At 41.2% G+C, this 22,055-nt stretch overlaps 1 long non-coding RNA gene across 4 annotated transcripts in view; it reads right to left on the bottom strand.

Annotated features, from left to right (window-relative positions):
• Positions 1–21,789, bottom strand: part of LOC128119058 (uncharacterized) — a 68,495-nt gene extending 46,706 nt beyond the window's left edge. For 3 of the 4 annotated variants that reach the window (XR_008221435.1, XR_008221433.1, XR_008221436.1), the window contains exon 1: positions 21,646–21,789. This is a non-coding gene — a long non-coding RNA (uncharacterized LOC128119058). Of the gene's footprint in view, positions 1–9,957; positions 10,169–21,645 lie in introns of all 4 variants that reach the window. The other variant, XR_008221434.1, reaches the window with a different exon arrangement.
• Between the last annotated feature and the right edge of the window lie 266 nt (positions 21,790–22,055).

Genomic DNA, 22,055 nt, shown 5'->3' with positions numbered 1-22,055 from the left:
ATATCTTTTTATCTTATCAGGCTTGTGCCTGCCTACATCTGCTACAAATAAAAAAAATTACTGCATAGAACATTTCTGAATGTCAACTAAGTATGAGATACTCTGGTGAACACATAGTGTACAAATGATATTCCTGGAAAAAATTCAATTTAGCTAGAAGATAGGATGTAACAATCTTTTGTATTTAAACATTCAGGAGATTGTGCCCATTGATCCAAATGTGTGAAATCATGACTTTAGAGTTCAGAAGAGGGGCATGTTTGGACCCTGGGCATGTCACATAAGCTTTGTGTACTCATATCTCATACACCAGGAGACATGTCTTACATAATACTCAATCTTATAGATCAAACCTGGTGCCTTTTAAAATTGTTTATGAAGTAGTTGACATGAGAGATGAGTCAGTCATGAAGAACTTGTAAATAGTGATAAGACATGAAGGATTAGAACTCAGGGTCATGCAAGTCTGAGAAGAAAAAGACTTATGAGAACCACCAAGCACCGGAAAGATAAAATAGAAACAGAAAGAAGGAAACAGACAGTTCAACAGATGGATGAACCATAAACTGCTTTCAGGTGGTTGAGAGATATTGCTGATGTCTGGTCATAGCAAGGTAGGGGATAAATATATCAGGAGGGGAAAATGGTAATGACCACAGGGACAAAAGTAAAAACCAAGTGTGCTCTTATTGTAAGTCAATAGCTACAAATGAATATCCCAAATGTTCACACTCAGAAAATAATGTTATACATTGGGAAAATGGCTTTTATTAGTAGTAAGAGCTTGTAGGAAGGTGAGCTGACTGTTACCTACAATGTGGCTCTCCCTAGTGCTAGTACATCCTAGTTTCTTTATGTATTTGACATGTTTGAATGTACATAGAGGCTCCTGGGACAGTTCACATGTTATAGTCATTAAATATCTTGGTAGTAATGAAAACCATGTGAGAGAGCAGCCTGAAAACTACTCAACACACACTTCCTGTGAAGCATGAAGGGAGGATTTAGCGTCTCCTATGCTGACTGCTTGGATTGTTAGAGTTCTTGAAAAATGTAATAGAAGAGATCCAGTCTTTGCTAGGAATATTAAAACACAGACAGGCTAATGAAGGTACTAAAAGATCGCCTGTATGAGTAGAACTTGGGCATAACTTCATGCTTTTTGTATTGTTATATACCAAAAATTCAAACCTTCTAAAGGACAGACACTCCAAATGAGATTAGACATCCTGGGGATGCACTGTGGAGGCATATGCCTGTGGAAGACGAGAATAGAGGTAGCAGGAACAGGGTCTAGACTGCAATATAGACATGGGGGCTAAAAAGGACCGAAGGATGGCTGGGTAAATGGCCACAGATGGAAGCTCATCTCTGAATCTCAGATAGCCTCACAAGAAGCCTCCAAGCCAGCTTTCACCCTGCATTGAGTAGCAAATGAATTCCTGCTTCAGTCTCTGCTGTAGAGAATGTCTTGTGGTCAGCTGCCAGAGGAACTGTGGCCATGGGTTTAAAGTCCCGGTGGCTGGGCTGGAGTCTGTCAGTCAACTAGGATCCTCACAGCCCAGACTCTTAGGGAGAATTGAGTAAGTCACCATTGTGAAAGACACAGGCACTTGTCACTTGGCTCAACATAAAGTTTCTCTACTCTGTACTATGAAATAGAGTTTTCCCCATTGGGAACTGGAGAGTATTGATCTATCATGATTGGTTCAAATTCTTTCTACCCCAAGCCTGATCTTCTACCTCCCTCCAACTCTGGATTTTCTTTTTCTGTGCTTCCTAAACTGATTGATATTGATACTAGAGACAGATTCATGTGTGTGTGTAGCTAGAGTTTTCCTGCCTGGCCCACAGTCAGGACAAATCTCTGACACCCGCCAGTCCCACAGCCGCTCAGACCAGACCAAGTAAATACAGAGACTTATATTGGTTACAAACTGTATGGCTGTGGCAGGCTTCTTGCTAACTGTTCTTACAGCTTAAATTTATCCATTTCCATTAATCTATACCTTGGCACATGGCTCGTGGCTTACCGGCATCTTCACATGCTGTTTGTCATCGTGGCGGCTGGCAGTGTCTCTCTGACTCAGCTTTCCACTTTCCATCTTTATTCTCCTCCTTGTCCCGCCTACACTTCCTGCCTAGCCAATGGCCAATCAGTGTTTTATTTATTGACTAATCAGCAACACATTTGCCATACAGAACATCCCACAGCATGTGTGTGTGTGTGTGTGTGTGTGTGTGTGTGTGTGTGTGTGTGTGTGTCTGATACTAGAGACATTCATTTGTGAGTATGTGTGTGTGTGTGTGTATGTGTGTGTGTCTGATACTAGAGACATTCATTTGTGAGTATGTGTGTGTGTGTGTGTGTGTGTGTGTGTGTGTGTGTGTGAGAGAGAGAGAGAGAGAGAGAGAGAGAGAGAGAGAGAGAGAGAGAGAGAAAGAGAGAGAGAGAGTGTGTGTGTGTCTCATTACATAATACAAATCACACTTCTTCTCCAGGCTTCCAAGTATAGAGGTTACTGAGAGAGAGAGAGAGAGTGTGTGTGTCTCATTACATAATACAAATCACACTTCTTCTCCAGGCTTCCAAGTATAGAGGTTACTGGGACCTACAACCACATCTAGCTTAGAGACAGACACTAGATGCAGATTTTTACATAAACAAAAGATCTTTAACATAATGTTTTTCTAAACTTGAATTAGGGTCTCTTTGTAGCCTATATAGATTAAAGTCCAGAAGTGGAGGGACTGAGGTGTTACCATTTTGAAATGTTGACCTTGTAAGACTATATACACAGCAAGAACTTCTAAAGCCCATGGATAGCTGCCAAGAAGTGACCACGGGTGGAGATTCAGAGTTGTTGTGTTTGGAACACCATGCTTGGTTGCGAATGAGATACGTGTCTCTGGCTGCCTCTACCTTTGTTTTTTGTCCTGAGGGACTTATCACATGTAGCAACATATCATTGATTTGAGATGCCAGACTGGCTGAGAAAAACTATTTCAGTTGCTGTCGCAGGTGTGCATCCTGAATAAATAAAGAAGCTGGAAATTGCACACCTGGACCCAGAGAGTAGCACTGTGGATGGATACCTGCCGGGGTGGAGGCTGATCACCAGAGTGCCTTTGGATCACTGTGATATTACTGGTGAGAGGAATGTGGCTCTCAGATCATGTCATCCTCTAAGTCACTCTGACAGTTTCCTCCAGCTTGCATAGACTTGTATCTGACTTACATTTCCTCCTAATTAGAAGTGTGTGTGTGTGTGTGTGTGTGTGTGTGTGTGTGTGTGTGTGTGTGTGTGTGTGACTCATCCAGAGGACAGGATTGAGAAAGACTGTGGTAGAGTAACACAAGGTTTGGGTAAAGGATCTTTCTATTCCAAGATTCAGTCATTCATTAAATTATCTCCAGTTACCATGTGACAGCCAGGAGGACTCAGATTCAGAAAGAAAGAAAACGTGTCTCCACATCTGAAATACAATTATTCAAACAGTCAGCTGTCACCTAGGTTAGCAACTGATAACTCCTAACTCTGGCAATGAATGCTGACTCACACAGAGTCCAAGAAGATCAAATTACAGCACATTTAAAAGTTTCCCATTTCTGTAGTTTTCAGGAAAACTGACACATTTTGACCAGCAATATCATTTATCACGCATTGAATGTATATCACATAAATGTACCAGAGATTAATGTTAACATAGCAATCCTGATGTAGATTAGGTGAGGCACAAATGCAGAGAGCAAGTCTTAGAGCATTTCAAATTATTAAGGTAAAACAGCATGTTTTAAACACTTTACATTACTTTTGAGAATTTCATACACACACACACAATGAAATATGTACACAGTAGGTGACTGCTGTCCCACTGCCATAGTCTGTAGCAAATACTAGTAGAAGAATATGGTCTATGGAATTTAGTTTCCAAGATTTAATCACCATTATTTGGTGCTGCAAATTCTTACATGTTTCAGGAGTTAGAGCTGCATCAGTTCTGTGCATCATTCCATATACTAGGTGGATTGACTCCCTAGCAGGAGTCTCACATCCCGCTTCCTCACAACTATTCCTTCCCTCAACTTTAATTTGCCAGTGACTGACATAGTTCTTGTTCAGTGCCTTGATACTGGACAATAGTAGACTATAAAAGTGACAAGTACAGCCCTTCTTTTGATGTAGGCTCTAGATTATTGAAATTTGAAAGAAAACATCAAGAAATGACAACATGTAGTGATGGGTAGAAGCAAACCAAAAGGAAGTAACATCTGTAGTGCAGTTGTGATCGTGGGAAAGCATCATGCAAGAACAGACAGGGCACACTTTGAACTGGAAGAAGGACACACTAAAGATCTAAACAGAACTCTGAGTGCTTGGAAATTTCAGCCTTTACCCTGATGGCTTCCAGGCCTCTGTTTTGAGAACTCAATCTTTCCTTCAATCTTTTATTGAAGGAATTTAAACAATACGCATTTTGTTACATTGGCTGCTTACACTATTGTCTGTCTCTTTTCCCACTTGACACGAAAACTCCTTGAGGGGTGACATCATTACTTGCTCATTTTGAGCCCAATGTGCCTGTGATGATGGCTCAGCACACAGTGTCCATAGATGGTGAGATGGATGAGGACACAGTTGAGGATGGAGTGAGAAGTACAGTTATACATTCAGAATGGACCTTCTAACCTCACTTGCATTTTTCTAGAGACACTTGTGTGTTTGCAATGGAAAGGTGATGTTGTGTCTTTCATGTGATATGTGAGTTTGTAATGAAGCTAAGGTAGTAAGTTCCACTTCTGTGTGTACCTGTCTGCTCCTTTTATGTCTGTATGCGGTAAGTCTAGGTAGCCATATGCATACAGACATGAACAGTCCTTTTATGTCACCTGTTTGCTCCGTCTGTATACTGTGAGCCTAGGTAGCCATGCGCATACAGACATAAATAATCCTTTTATGTCACCAGTCTTGCAGACATTCGATGTTTTGCAAGTTTGCATGCATGATTGCAAGTCTGTTTCCATTCATGGAGCAATCACCCTCACACCCACCCTAGCAATGTTAGTTGATAGCTTTCCCTTTACTCATGCAGGCGCCATCCTATGAAGACACGTAATTGCCTTATACTACTTTTGTTACCTTGTGTTCATTTTCAGTTCGTGTGTGTACACACGAAAATGAGAGGACAGCTTGTGGGAGTCAAATCTCTCCTTCTACCATGAGGACCCTTTGATCAAACTCAGGTCATCAACTTTGGCACCAAGTGCCTTCATCTGTGGAGCCAGCTCCTTAGTCTATACCATTTTTTTAAAGTTTACTGAGGTTGTTTTTTATTATTATAAGTGTGTGGGTATGTGAATAAGGGCACATGGGTGTGAGTGTGTGCATGTCTTTGTGTGAGCTTAAAAGTCCAGGCCCAAAGCTGACATTTGACAGACTTCTTTAGTCACTTCTACGTTATTCATGCTGGCAGAGTGGCTCAGTTGAACCCAGATTTCCCATATTTGGCTAATCTTTCTAGCTAGCTTGCTTAGGGAATCCCTTGTCTCCACCCTCTACACACTTTAAAAGCAGGTGGACCACCATGCCCACCTAGTATTTATATTGACTTTGGGGTCCAAACTCCAGTCCTCAGGATTTTAAGGCATGTGCTTTGATCCCTGAGCCACCTCCCCAGTGCCCAATACTACTAGTCTATGCTTGGAAATAACATACTGGGAAAGTCTGTAGCAATGATAAGACAGAACACATAAGTATCACCATGGATTAGGAAACAAATTTGAGTTGTGTAAAACTGTTGCTGATCAGAATTTGTTTTATTTTAACATTTCAATAATGATTTCCCTCACTGACTCATTTCTTTGTTTTTAGTGATTTTCAGGGTGTTTATTCTTATTTGATTTTCATGTGAGTAATTTAACAGCAGAACATACTATTTAACCTTCCAAAAACTCAGGTAAAGGTCACCAAGCTGGACTCACTTAGAAACAATTGATCATAAGGTATTTATTGACTGACACAACCAAGGTACATTGTATACACATATGAAAATTTCCAGTGATAATGAAAAAAACCAAGGAATTACCCCCTCCAAAAGAAATTTCGATAAGGACCTTGAGAGATGGCCTAGTAGTTAAGAGTTCTTGAGGCTCTTGCGGAGAGCCTGAGCACAGCTCCCAGCACTCAGGGTGGCGTGCTCCCAGCTGCCTCTAACTCCAGCTCCAGGGAATCCAATACCCCTTTCTGGCTTCAGGGGGCATCCACACACATGTGCTCACACACAATGAAATAAAATAAATTTAAAAATATTTAGATAAATACTTTTAAAATGTATTTATAGCAGATTTTTAAGTTAAAAATATGGATGCTTTTAGTTTGGTACAAAAAACAAAATTATAAAACCCAGTGTGATAGCTATGATTCAAACAACCTCTGTGTATGTTTTCATCAACATCCAAATAAAGTGGGGGCAGAACTCTTAAGACAGTGCAATTGGCTGGTGTGGGAATAGCACAGGTACAGCTTTTTTTGGAAGCAAATTCTAAGGACCTAAATTTTCCTTAGAAACACACTACCTCCACTCTACCTCCAAAGGATAGGCTGCTGCTTTCACTGAGGAGCACATTCTGATCATTTATCAGACATTCTTAGTTCATTAGGTTATACTGATCCTCAGGCTATTTTTGGTGACACATATAGAGAGTGTAAAGATAAATTTATCCCTGTGCTGTATGTCTGATAAGCTGGTTGAAAAGATTCAATCACAGATGTGACATGCTGTGATAGGCATAGACAGACCATTGATTTTCACTCACTGTGTATAAAACAGTCCAATTGCACAACCCTGCTGAGAAGGCTTTAAACTGTCCGTTTAATAGATAGCACTCAGTATCCCAGGTCGAGCACCCACATCTCAAACAAATATCACTCATGAATTTAAGATGATTTCAAAATTGATGGATAAGGATAGAGGGTGGAAAGCCAATTAATTTTTAGTGTCTGTTTCCTGGGTTTGTGTTCTAAAGAATAACAGGAAAGAGCATCACGTGGCCAGTCAGAAATGGCTGACACTTTCTCTCCATCTTTGTTCTCCTTCGCTCACTGTGACACTGCGGGTTCTTGAATTAGCATACAAGGAAGAAGAAAATGCCCTCTTGACATGTTGCCACCCTGCAAAGGTGCTTAAAATTGTGAAATCAAAGCAGTAGGCCTTTTAATTTCACCCCCAATCCATCAACTTTTTATGAGACAGTATCTCATATATTCCAGTCTTGGCCTCAGCATCAGTATGTAACCAAGGCTGACGCCCCCAGTGCTGGGATTACAGGTATGCAGCATCACTCCTAGTTAAAGTTGTAGATAGTGTTCGACAGTCAACTTGTGGGTAAAGGGGGACCATGGACAACGAATCTAACTGAACAGTGGCAAGAGAAGGTTCTGGAGCCCAGCCTCGCAGCCTCTGAAGCCCTCTCCATTCCAGCAAACAGGGAGGCCCCTGAGGGACATCCAGGCTTTCCAGGAATAGCTGTGTGGCATGTGCCTCAGGCCATGGTTTACATAGAAGAAGGTGAGGTGCTCTATCCACTTTATAAATAAATAGATGCAGGGTTGAGCTGGGTGGTGGGTGGCCATACTTATGATGTTTTAATAGTGTATGAAATTTGTATATTATCTTTTGTTTACTTTTGGGAGCACAAGCATTTTCAAATTTATTTTTAAATTTAAATTCTAAAATGTTATGGTGTTGAGTGTTTGTGGAGTATGTTTGTCAAAGTATTCAGTAAGAAAGTGATTAACTGATAGAAAAACTTTCACACGGTAAATACAAGAAAAAACATCGGACTTTTGAGTGTCTAGTGAAATCACTGTGCTGTGTCTGATCTGTGCCACTAAAAACTGCAGGAAAGTGGGGCTTAGAACTAAGAATGTGAGGGATGGGTTTGTTCTGATGAGATATTATTGTTTTCCAGATGTTATAATAGAAACAATAGAAAAAATGTTTCTATTATATTTAATTGTGTGTGTGTGTGTGTGTGTGTGTGTGTGTGTGTGTGTGTGTGTGTGTATCATACATGTCAGGTTCTGATGGTTTAGAGACATCAGAATCCCTGGAGCTGTAGTTACAGGCAGTTGTGAGCCATCCCATGTGGATGCTGGGAACTGAACTCAGGTCCTCTGCAAGAGCAGCACATGCTCATTACTGCTATATCATTGCTTCAGCTGAGATATTTCCTCCACGTATTCTAAGTTGTCTACCACAAATACTGTAATAAATTTAGAACTGTGTCCTGTGGATTAAATTCTTTATATTTACTACTTAATGGTCATTTAAAAATTATTAAGGTTTGGCAACAAAAATATCAAATATAACACCAGCATTTTAGTTAAATTACAATAGCCTTGTGATAACATAATTTACTCTTAAGATTTTAAGTTATAGCTTTTTAATATTTTCTTGATAAAAACTGTTTCCTTTTAGGTAGCTATCATTTCAATAATGCATGTAGCCTGTTTTCCTGCTTAATGAATCAAGGGAGTCACTGGTTTACTCATTGTTACTGGACGATAAATGGAGCGGGAGAAGAACACAGGTCTCTACACTTAGGTATCTAACATCAACATGAAGTTATAACAATAAAAGGAATCATGCCACTTTAAATGCAGCTGCACATTTATTCATGTGAAAATTTTGGTAATGGACTTTGTTTCTACTAATAAAATATGAATGTGTCCTGACATTGAAAAACGAAGTGAGATTAAATAACTGTTGTGTCTGGGGTAACATCACTCCAGACACTAGAGCTGAGCTAGGGAGACGTCTGGGAGATAAGCTCACTCACAGAGTCAAGGCATCTTTCTCTGATTTCAGAGTCATTTCGATCTCCGAAAACTGTCGCTTAATACAGTGGAGTCTGAACTAATGGGACACCTTAGATTTCCTATAATTAGATGAATCAGCTGAGTGCAGGACTTATCTAACAGCTCTTTGCAGAAATCTTTTCCTTTGTGGTTCTAGGGAAATACTCACCAACCTCTCTGGTATACTAGACATTCTTTTCCTTGGAAACCCTCTTTCCCTGGTGTCCAGCAGGGACCCTATCCCTTCCTAAGGCTCTGTTTCCAGAATGGGGCTTCCACCTTCAGTCTCGTTTATTTTGTTTTGGTTCCTTACTACTGCCAAGGAGGCAGGAGGGACTAGCTCTACCAGGTCAATGGAAGTTTGTTTTCTTTCACCAACAGTATGTGTGTGTGTGTGTGTGTGTGTGTGTGTGTGTGTGTGTGTGTGTGTGTGAGAGAGAGAGAGAGAGAGAGAGAGAGAGAGAGAGAGAGAGAGAGAGAGAGAGAGAGAGAGAGCTCAGGGCTGCCTGGTATGCAGGAACAGGGAATCTCTCCACAGTGGTAGGCTGCAGAATAAATTTATCCTACATGAATTCTATACAGGATGCCTTTTAGTTGGACTATGTACCCTTCCTCCACCGTCTTGATATTAATAGTTAATATGATTCATGAATTAAAGAGAACATTTCTTGAAATTTTTACTTATTAATGCATTCACTTGATACTTTTAAAATGATCACATACACTTATGCTAATTTATTCGACCTCTCTCAGATGTTATCCTGTGCTATATGAGACACAGTTGTCTGGACTGTAGCCTCTAGCTTACGGATCAGTTTTCTGCCACTTAATATGATATGTACAGTTATGTATAATGTACCCACACCCACTTCAGAACATAGTAGACCCTTTTAATGATTGCTTATTGAGTACCTACCCTCCAGTATAGGCAGAAAGTTATACAGACGTGTAAAGATTAGCCCTCAGGAGGGAGAAAGAATAAGGTTCAATCAACCAGCATGATGTTTGTCGAGACCACCAACCTCCGATAACACACCACCAGATAGTGAAAAGTATGAGATAATTAATGTGCACTCATTCTCAACATCAAACTCACTGCTTTTAACCCATAATGGGTCTTAGACAGTCCCAACGTCCATGTTTTGCGGATGGAGGCTGTGGTCACTCTGCTCCTTCCCTCCATCATTTCCTTGAGTCTGATGCCCAGTTGCATAGTTAGCAAAGCCACCCACGTATGAGATCCACAGTTGTCTCTGAGACTGGGTGGCTTGTTCTCAGGCTGCTGGCCTTGTTTGTTCCCTCTAAAACTGAATGAAACAGAAGTAACAGCAAAATTCATAGTAAAGGGCATGGATACAGAAAACCACAACTAACCCAACACAGCAGTAATAATATCCAAGTGTGAAGTGAGTGCCCCCAAATAGAACTTTCTCCAATTATCTCTTTGTGTATGTTCTGGAAGTAAGGCAACTGCTAGAATATTTAGAATACTAATTTAATCCATTGGTAAAACCTACTAAACACATGCTTTTGGTTTGAAATGATCAAATTTTAATCTTCTCATGTGAGTTACTGGATGAACCCATCTTCTCATATATTAAGAAAAGTGAAATTCATTGCCTCCATCTCTATGTTCATCAGTTGACTAAAAGAACTGAATAAGTAGTAGTTAATTTTCCAGGTATTTGAGTTCCAGCCAGAGGCCACTTACATTTTAGATGGGAAAGTATTTTGTCTGTTGTAGCTTGAGTTTTCCTGCCTGGCCCACAGTCAGGACAAATCTCTCACACCTGCCAGTCCCACAGCCGCTCAAACCGGAACAAGTAAACACAGAGACTGATATTGGTTACAAACTGTATGGCCGTGGCAGGCTTCTTGCTAACTGTTCTTACAGCTTAAATTAATCCATTTCTATTAATCTATACCTTGCCACATGGCTCACGGCTTACTGGCATCTTTACATGCTGTTTCTCATCATGGCGGCTGGCAGTGTCTCTCTGACTCAGCCTTCCACTTCCCAGCTCTATTCTCCTCCTTGTCCTGCCTATACTTCCTGCCTGGCCACGGGCCAATCAGTGATTTATTTATTGACCAATCAGCAACACATTTGACATACAGGCCATCCCACAGCACTTCCCCTTTTCCCCTTTTGGAGAGCTCTCTTGGCTGAAGAGGATCCCTGAATCAGGAAGGGTGAGGCTCTTAGCTCTGACCTCTTGGCTTTCTTCTTTGAATCGGCTCTGTGTTTCTTATTTAATAAGACCGTTGGTTACATCTACAAATGGTGTCCAACGTGGTGGCAAGAGTTTCCACCTAAAAACCGAGAAAAAAGATTCTAAAACGGAGCTAAAAACAGTTCCTAATTGTCTCTCTCAAATGAGCGGCAGCTGCCGGTTTGAGCTACTTGTGGGTTCCTAGCGTGCACACTCGACCTGCAGTATGGCAGGAATGAGGCCTCTGCAAGTGGCACATTAAGCTGTGTGGTGGATTTAGCCTTTGCTAGTACAAAACAAAACAAAAAAAAGAGGTTTCTGGGCTACACGCTGCTTTGATAGAAGCATAGACCCACTATTTCTGAGAGTTGATGGCTCCCAGAGCTGGCGGAAAACGTACCACCGCCATGTTGGGAAGCTGAAGTGGGCAGAGCCAGCAGCCATAGCGCCAGCACCATTTCAGGCTTAGAAGGTTGCAGTTTAAAGCAATAGGCTCAAGCTAATATATAAAAAAATAAGCCATGTAAAGTTGGCTACCACACAGAGAATCTGGATTATGTTCTCTTTGATATTCGTAACTGAAGAAAAACATTTGATTGCAAAAGCTGTTGAGTTATGCCAAAATGTATATTTTAAAGGTACCCTGACTTCAAAATTTGGATGTAAGGATATGTTGCTTTGGAAAGGAGGCTCTGCTTTTGTTTCCACAGAAAGCCAGAGGCTATGGATTTGTTCCAGATTAAGATACATCAGGTTTGACCAGCCAAGACTCCCTGAAAGGTTTCCGATGACACCATGGCCCAGATGATCCAACATCCAGAATGGTTTCAAGGCAACTGGCTCAGACGATACACCCTCACGGACTACTCCATAATCCTAAAATATTCTTTGTGTCCCCATAAGATACAGCGCCCCCCTCCAGCAGGACGTAGTAAGAGAAGCTACGCCCAAATTCCCAAATATACCAAGCTGACTTTGGAGATGTGTAAAGGTTAAAACCTTCCTTTTTAAGAAAAGAAAAGGGGAAGTGCTGTGGGATGGTCTGTATGTCAAATGTGTTGCTGATTGGTCAATAAATAAATCACTGATTGGCCTGTGGCCAGGCAGGAAGTATAGGCGGAACAAGGAGGAGAATAGAGCTGGGAAGTGGAAGGCTGAGTCAGAGAGACACTGCCAGCCGCCATGATGAGAAACAGCATGTAAAGATGCCGGTAAGCCGTGAGCCATGTGGCAAGGTATAGATTAATAGAAATGGATTAATTTAAGCTGTAAGAACAGTTAGCAAGAAGCCTGCCACGGCCATACAGTTTGTAACCAATATAAGTCTCTGTGTTTACTTGTTCCGGTTTGAGCGGCTGTGGGACTGGCAGGTGTGAGAGATTTGTCCTGACTGTGGGCCAGGCAGGAAAACTCTAGCTATAGTCTGTTTAAAAAGATTTTTTAAAATTTTAATTTATGCACGTCTTTCTGTCTGTGTGGGTATATGCCACCAGAGTGAACATATCCTTGGAGGCAAGAAGAGGGTGTTGAATCCTCAGGAGATAGCTCCAGGTGATTGTAAGCTACCCAGTGTAGTTGCTAGGAATCTCACTCAGGTCCTTTGGAAGAAGAGTGGGCCCTCTTAACTGCTGAGTCATCTCTCCAGTCCCTGGTCTGTTTTTAATGTCTGTATCTATAGGTTCATACCCAGTGAATACTGGGATAACAAACTCATGAAGAATCTTAGCTTTGATGACATTTAATCTTATATTAAAATAGACAGTAAAAATCCACATAGGAAATGTGGAATGCTAGAGTTAGATAATGCAGAGGGGAAAATTGAACATATGGGCTTTGATCTTTTGCCTTTTAATGGAATTAATATCAGACTTTACCCTTATTTTGCTTTGGTGTTTTTAAACTTCCTTAACTCCCCATTTTTTATTTCATTTTCCCATTCTATTTTATTTTTGCTGTTGAGGTATCACCTCTAGGATCTAGAGTTTAGGCTTTTTAGTTTCAAGTAACCCTTATACTCTTCATTTTCTCACTTTGGTCAAGGTAGGGAATATAGCTGCTGTTATCTTATAACTGTCCTTTTAATTGCCTTTCATGGAAATAATGCTTTAACTATTGCCTCTACTAGGGCACACTCTGGAAAGCTCACAACAGATAGTGAAATACAAGAAGCAATAAATCCATGCATCACTGATAATCATGTATGAAGTCATGCTGTAGCTGTGGGCACTGTTTCAATTTTATTTTATTTCAATGCAGTATGTTCAAAGAACTGGAAATACAATGTAGGAAGTAGCTCTGTGGTGTTTGAAAATTAGAAATAATTTTGAGTAAGAGGTTTGTAGCTGCAGGAAGCTGTTCTTACCTGTAAGTGGAAGAAAAGAAGGAGGAAATGTCACAATGTAGAAATCAGACGCTGCCTCCTTTACAGGTGCAAGTAAGTGTCTGAGAGGCTCCCACCCCTAAAAGCTGCTACCGTCTAAGGACTGGGAACAGTCAACCTGAGACAGAGCTGCAGAGACTGGGTGCATGGAGGGTACAGATGCAGATGTCTGAGTGGGCACCTAGCTGGTACTGACATTTAAGGAGACTCTTTACTGGGACTGGAGAGAATGAGGACACACCATGTGCTTGTCCTGGATACTGAAAGATGTAGCTGCTTTAGTGGCTACATCCTGTTGAAGTCGTGAGAGGAATTTGTAGTTCAGAGTGGATTTCTTCTATTTTATTTTTAAAGCCTTCCTGACCCTCTTGGTAGGACCTGATGTGAAACCATCTGGTGAGAGCATCCAGGACCACCGGCCTCAGGACAGTAGAACAAGTTAGAAGGATTGCAACACAGGAATGGATCACTCCTAACAGGCAACATTCACGGTCTTTCAGGGTCAAATATCAGCTCAGAGTTTCTACTGATGTTTCAATGCACAAACCAAATCATTATAACCACAGATGCGTGGTGCCTGCACAGAGCCTGACCCGAGTGCATTGCCCAGGACCCATGCAATGAAAGGACAGAACTTTCTCCCTACAGTCATACCATGGCAGGTGCTTGTGTACACACACACACACACACACACACACACACACACACACACACACACACGCACAAGTTAAAAACAAATGCATTGTCAATGTTTCCCCAATGGCAGGAGCTCCAATAGTCACCATCAATATTTGAGTGGTACTAATTTTTCTTCTTATACAGTCAAGTTCTCATGAAACATTCTCAAGTCAACTGAAGGCCAACTTGTTAAGTCAATTGGTATCAATAATTTTTAAATTACTTTATAAGGGTGAAAAGAAGAAAGCAAAATAGTGAATTTAATCAAGTACATACTGAACAAGGAAGAACGTACTCTTAGACTGCTTAGTTCTTCTTTGCATAGCTGGCCACAATGCTCTTGACCACTGTGACACTCCCTCTGCCTTCAGCTCTCACAGCAAAGGAAGGTGAGCTCAGAGCTCTTCCACTGATTGGGTGACATGAAACTGCCTTGCTAAAGTCCTGAGTTCTTTGCAGTCTTGCTTCCAGGAGGATAATCCAGTCCCACACTAACTTTTCCTTTTTGACTTTGAGCCATCAGACATCTGTAGCAATCATCTCCTTTATAATCAGTCTTTCTCTTACTTTTGTATTTGGAGGAGATCATCTTGACATTTTCCAGTTGACTGTATTCTGAGTGTGACTCTGCGTTTTCCTGGAATTGAAACTTTTGGAACATCTGTATTTTACTAATAGACTCTTTGTGTTCACTTCTTCCTGTTTGCTCTGTCCAACTAGCATTGCTGTAATGCAGTAGACTGTCATGATGATCTGTGAGATGTCGAGGTCATAAAATCACTTATAGATTGTTCTCTGGATTACACTGGAGGACAGTGAAATGTAGCTCTGGGAAGACCAAGGCAGCCTAAGACCTCTTCAGCTCAAGAAGTTTAGTTTATTGGTGAGTGCAGATCCCTAACTTCCCATGGAGAGCATTTGCTTTAGATACTTGGAATTTACAGTTCTTTTTCTGTTCCTTTGAGTATAAGTCTGAGGCTTCAGAAGAATATCCTCATCAAGAAACCCTCCCTTAACTCTCAATGCAATAGAGAAAGATAATTTCTTTCTCTGTAGGAGCGTAGGAGCCTAACTCTAATACACACCAGTTAGCACATGCAGTTGAGCCACAGGCTCAGGAGAGAGACATCATTCCCACTGTAGCAGTCAAGTGCAGCCTCCCTCTGGATTCTCAGTCTTGCTTTCTGTAGATACTCCACCAAGCAAACTCACGATAATTTAAATAATCATTGCATCATTACAAAAACACATTTTCCTCATGTCTTTAATTATACCAACGAGGGGGTCTTCACTAAATTAAAACTCAAGAAAATGAGGTGTCTAATCTGAGAATTCCAGCTCATGATCATACACTTATCAGCTGGTTACTAGGGAGGCAAGAGATGCTGTGCTCAGTTTCAGAAGGAAAAGACTTAACAGAGGGGCTTTAGCTATCAGCCATCAGAAGACTGGAAGAACAGAGGGGCAAGGATTAATCTAGTTATTCTGAGAAGCAGTTCCTACTCTAGGTGCCCAGAAACAAAATGTTGCCTCACTACAATGCAGGGGTGGGGCAGCGGGGCAGTGTTGCTGAGATCAAAATCATGGACACAGGGCTATAACTTAATGAGCTGGGTCTCTGAGAAAGTAGCCCTTGCCATGTGGACAGGTTGGGACCGGAAGTGGTTCCTTTCCCTCATGTCCAGTCTTCTTCCCCTGTTTACCCTGGGCAGACAAGGAGCCAGATAGAAAACTTGTCTGGGAAATGACACGTGTATAATCAACATTCATCTTCTTTCTCCGTATTATAGAAATGGGACTGAAACACAATAGGCAAATCGGCAAATAATCAATACAGGCACTGTGCTTCCCAGATCTGAGTTTCCTTCTACCCCATCTGTAGTACATCCTTACTGGTCAACTCCTAAGCATGTGCCTTTCTCTGGTCCCTGTGGCTTCTATTGAGTACCCCACCTTTTCGCTTTCACCAGAACCTATGTTGAGAGCTCTTCTATGAGCTCATTATGCCAATATGATTTAGAGTATTCTCTTTGTCCTCTTGAACATTTTGTCTTCTCAAGGGACACGTCTCTGCAACACTTATCTTCTTATCCTCGGTGCTCTCTAAATGAATCAGTGTGTTTCTGACACTCAACTGAATGGAAGTTTGAACTTCTGCTGACTTTCTGATACTTGTGAGGCTGCTTTCAAACAGAACTTTGGGGTCATCTTCCATGGTCAAGAACCTGAGGTTTGTTGCCTTCACTTATTTGTCAATTAGAAGAAAATTTATGCATACATACATGACTGACACGGAAGGAATTTACAGTAAAGTTGACTCCATCATTGAAGTCGTTGCTTGGTGCTGTCTTGGTTAGGTTTCTATTGCTGTGATGAATACCATGACCAAGGCATCTTATAAGAGAAAGCCATTTAGTTGGGCTTATGGTTTCAAAGGATCTAAATATGTGAGGGTAGAGTAAAAACATGGTGACAGGAACAGTGAGAGGGCACATCTTGATTCACAAGCAGGACAGGGGGGCATGCTGGGAATGATCTTCTGAAACATCAAAACCTGTCCTTAGTGACACACCTCCTAAGATTTCCTAAACAATTCTACTAACTGGGAATGAAGTATTCAAATGTCCAAGACTTATGAATGACACATCTCATTCAAACCACTACAGAAGGATTGTCTCTTATCTGTCTCAAGTCCCTTTTACATTGGAAACAGCTAACATCAGATGCTAAAAGCTATGCAATGCAGAAATTGAGTATTGTCTTTGGAATATTAGTGTCAATAAACAGAGAGGAAATGTGTTGTGGGAATGGAATACATTAAACAGAAGTATGACCAATGGCAATTTAAGGAATAAGACCCCAAACCTTTGCTTCCTTTAGAATTGCCCTTCTCACCCACTTAGGAGGGTAGAAATTCTGAATTTGTTTAATATGCTGTGTTTCTTCTGCTTCTGATTGCATGCCATTAGTACTCAAATAGATAAGGCTATCTGAGAGTACCATCAAACAAGCAATGTAATCATACCAACAGTTCAGAGTAATATCACGAAGAACTTATTTATTTTAGATTTAAATTAAATAGTAATTATTGGCATATAACCTCATAATCAGCCACACTTCACAGTGGGAGCTGAGAGGATTTAAGGAGATACTTGGAGGTAGACTTGGTAACACTCAAATGAACTCTGAAATATCAAAAAATAAAGAAGGAACCATCCTTAAAGACGGCAGCTTAAGAGTGAAGTGGAACTTTGGAAAGACTAAAATTAACACATGGGTTATAGGAAATGGATGGACTCATGGATATTAACATTGGGAATATGGGGCCATGATTCTGTTGCCCTTGGATTTCGCTTAGTGTGAGGTCTTTAGAGCTTTACCAGGGATTGACTTGCTTTGGTCTTGGTCAGTTCTAGAGTGCTGGTCTTTTTTCACATCTTTTTATTTTTGCATTTGCATCAGTAAGCCTAGAAATTAATCCACTTAGTGCTCTCCCTTCCTTCCTCCCTCCATGTTTCTCATCCTCTGTGTCCTCCTCCATACTTTGTCTACCATCTAATTATACTGGCTGTGCCAACTTGCTGTTGTTATTATTCTGTGTGATTTCTGTTATCTGGAAATGTTCCTTTTTTTTAATGTAAGAGTTTTCATCTCCCATTCAGCTGAAGGCATCTAAAGACAAAAAATATGGTATATGTTTTTTTTCTTTGTCCTTCATAGCATGTTGCCTCTAACACAAAGTTCAGGACACATCAAATACCTGGTATTTGTTTGGATTATATATTGATGAGACGTTATGTGTACCTTCTATGTGTAAAGTAAGCCTACCTATTTTCTCAATATCCATTTCCGTGTATGAGAAGCACTATTTGGAAGGTCTTCAGAAGGACTTGGGCAGCGTGTCTACTTAGCAGCTTTTTTTTCCAATCCCCAAGACAAGTCGGCCTTCCCAGCAAGAGTCTGCTTGTCTGTCTCTCAAGCACCAGGATTGCCAGGGCTAGCCACTAGGATAGCCAGTGCTAGCCACCATGCCTCCAACTTTTAGTTGGGTCCTGGGGATTGAACTCAGGTGCTTGTGCTGGCAAAGCAAGTACTTTCCTGACTGAGTCATCCCTCTAGCCCACTCTGTTTTCTGGCTTACATTTTTGTGGTCACAGCCTGGAAGTAACACTGCTACATCATAAGAATTTCCACAGTTTTCTGAGCTGGTTGTACCAGTTTGCCATTGTCACTACTATGTATGGTTCTTATTGTCACCCAGGTTTTCATTTTGTTTTTTCCTTTTAGGGGAAGTGCAATCTGATTGGAAGATAGTAATTACCTTTTAGATTCACTTAGTGTTCCTTAGTAATTTATGAAACTGAAAAACTTACCGTGTGTTTATGAATCTTGAACACTGTTGAGAATAGATTTTTCAGCCCATTTCACACTGGCTACGTCAGAATGCATATGGATTTGTCTTTAAATAGTCTGCCATTACCAAATAAGTTACTGAGCATAAATTTAGAATAGGTGTGTAGGCAACCATGGTAGCTGAAACAAACCAACAGAACCAACTGATATTTCCAATTAGATATGAAAAATGCCAAGGTCTCCCTCTCTCCTTCTTTCCTTTCTCCCCTCCTCCATTCCTACCCTTTTCTCTCTTGCCTGTCTTCCTTCTCTCTCTTCATCCTGCTTTCTCTTTCTTCTTCCACCTTACCACTTTCCCCTTCTCCCTTTCTGTTGGAATTCTGCCTTCACTCCAGCTACATGACTGCACATGCGCAGTTCAAGGTCTTGCGTCTTACATGATCAGTGGGCGCTGACGACTACGTACGTGGCGTGGTTACACAATCTGTTCCTTAAAACCCGGACACAGACTCCACTCTTATCTCTGCTCTCTCTGCTCTGCTCCCCTCTCCCCAACCTCACCATCTTTCTCTCTCTCCAGGCCTGGCTCTCCTCTCTCCCCTCCCCCTCCTAATAAAGCTCTGAAAACTAACACTGGGTTCTGTCGTGACTGTGACTGTGACCTTTCCACGAGGTAAACAGCACTGCAACCAGCGCCATTTATCAGACCTTTCACTTTCCCCCCATTTTATTCTTTCCTTCTTCCGTCCCTACCCATTTTCTCCCCATTTCCTTGCCCCCTTCTTTCTATCTTCTTCCTATCTTGCTCTTCTCTACTTATTTGAGAGAAGTGAAAAATCTACGAAGGAGCCACTTAGCTATTAACTAACAACCACTCTCATTCTTCCGTAGACAGTCTATCAAAGGTGCTTACTATAGCTTTAATCTATTTCTAACTGATCCTGACTGTATACATTTGTGGGATACAAATGTGTGATGTGAGAGGTATAGGCATGATAAGAGGAGATTCTGGTCAAGCATATGAGATTTCATTAGGGAGCATATTTGCAATATGCTTCTGGAACTTGTTATATGCTGTGTGTTGGGAGACAATTTGCTGTAGTTTCTCATGTGTTTACCTAGGAGCAGAAGAGCAGAAACACTGGTTGGCTGTCATCGCTGTGGGTCTTTCTGAGGATGTTGTATAAAGATAGACACGGTGTTCTCCATTGGAGCAAGGAGTAGGTTGGTTTATAGACTGCTGTATCAATGTTTCTTCTATTACAAAGATCAAGCAGGTTTTCCATCCACTAAACAGATTCAGGGTCTCTGAGCCTGACTGCTCCTGCAGGGAAACCCAAAGACTGTGCAGGCACCATTGGTCCCTCTTATGGCACTCTCTGGGGATGGGACTTAGGAACTGTGGAAAGGATTGACACTTTGTTTCCTGCTCATGCTGTGTGAGTAGTGGACTATTTTGTTCATGGATGGGGAGGCTGCTAGTGACATCTTGGCATGCTTTCTTAAAAATGACATTGTGTATTTAATTGGATGCCTCCTACTTAGCATTAGGTAAAGTGTTGACTGAGTTCAATAACTTCGATGAACCATGGTAGAAAAGGTTCAGTTCCTTACAGAACAAGCACATGTAGGAAGCACATCACAAGTTGGTCAATGGGCTGAAGCATACACTGCTTTTGCAGAGAACCTAGTTAGGGTCTCAGCACTCAGTCAGGGGGCTCACAACTCCCTGCAACTCCAGTTCAAGGAATCTGACATCCTCTTTTGGCCTCTGTGTGTATCTGCAGACATAAGTATATGCCCTCACATGTATACACATAATTAAAAATAAAATAAAAAAATTGAAGTTAATTCAGTACACCTTTTCTACAGTAGTAAAAACCACCTGTTCTCATCATTTCATTTATCATCATTGACTAATTCTTGAAGCTTTACTTTGTGTGTATATTTAAATATTTCCCAGATAAAAAGTTCATGAGTACTTTGGAGATAATTGACTTTAATTATTTAGTACAATTTTAGGCTAAATATTATGAATGGGACTTCCAAATGATGGTGGCAAGGTTTAATGAGGTGTAATTACAGGTCCTTAGATATTTGTATGAGGAGAAAAGCTTATTGTACACCACGGAAGCATTTTATGTATGATGATGACTGACACAGCCCATTATGGAATTTGAATACGCTTAATTGTCCAAGAAAAATAATTGAAAATAATCCTTTAGATGTCAAAATGCAGTAATTTTTCATTTGACTCTGTCAGCTGTTATTTAATCTTTCCTCATTGTACACATGCTTTTTTGGTGGCTCATTAGTTATGTCACTAAGGAAAGATTTTTTTTAAACATTATTGAAGAAGAAACTTTTATTTCCAATATGTTGAAATGTGAATTACAGAATGAAATTGGCATTAAAACAATCTAAAGTTATCAGTATGACCCGAGTGCTCAGCTAATTGAAGGGCAAACTTGGAATAGGTGCAATGCTAATTTATCAGCTGTAGTATTGAAAATCTGTGTGAAGCTAGGGTGTACTTTGGGAAAGGTTTTTGAGAGTGTCATTCAGTTTACAACATGCCAATGACTCTAATAAAAATTTTACTATTAATGATCTTCGTGTACTTATAGCTAATTATACTTGGGAGGTACAGGGTCAAACTGAGATGTGTGGGTGGGAAAAGAGAAAACACTGGAAAAAGCATAGATGTATGTACATTTCTGAACTGTTGTATGCTTACTTCTGAGATTTAACACACAAAATAGTATTAAACCACTCACGAAATTCAGACTCTTTATCAACTAAAGCCTACCTATTTATTTACAAACAATGCTTCACTGTTGTGTGACTTCTTGGGGTGAGCCATAAAGACATTCAACCCTGATAGAGAGGACACTGCAGGAAGAAGAAAGGATTCCATTCACAACCAGCTTCCTCGCCCAGCTTGGGGAACCAGTGGGTTTATTGGACCAAAGTAGTCCTGATCTGCAGTTAATTTCCCTTCTCTTACTTACTCTAAGTATTCTCAAGACTACATTCCCCTGGGGGTAGAATTATGAACAGCTGGTCAGGCGAGAGTACGTCTGGAGTCCTGGATGAGAGTTGGTGAGAGAGAGACAGAGAGACAGAGATGGACAGAGAGGGAGGAGACAGCCAGACTTACCTTTCAGATCACATCTCCAAATGCTCTGCCTGCAATCTGCCTTTTGATGAGGGTTAAGTAGCAGACACTCAAGGTCACACTTTGCTGGTGAGAGCCTGGCACCCAGGTATCCCTTACAGTGACAAAAGAGGCTGTCTGTGTGCTTTGTAGTCAGCGGGGGGGGGGGGGGGGCGCGGGGGGGGCCACACACAACGAGGCTAGTGTGACATGGATAGACTGTGTGCTTTGTAGTCAGCGGGGGGGGGGGGGGGGGGGGGGGGGAGGCGAGGCTAGTGTGACATGGATAGACTGTGTGCTTTGTAGTCAGCGGGGGGGGGGGGGGGGGGGGGAGGCTAGTGTGACATGGAGAGAGCTCCTGTTGTTGTTTGCCTGCACAGGTGATGTTTAACTTTCTTATGGTGGAGGGGGAA

The sequence above is a fragment of the Peromyscus californicus genome, unplaced genomic scaffold, assembly GCF_007827085.1.
Source record: "Peromyscus californicus insignis strain IS unplaced genomic scaffold, ASM782708v3 Scaffold_11__1_contigs__length_118956290, whole genome shotgun sequence".
NCBI classification, from domain to species: Eukaryota; Metazoa; Chordata; class Mammalia; order Rodentia; family Cricetidae; genus Peromyscus; species Peromyscus californicus.
The sequence above is the reverse complement of the archived record's forward strand: the minus strand, read 5'-3'. Positions and strand labels throughout refer to the sequence as shown.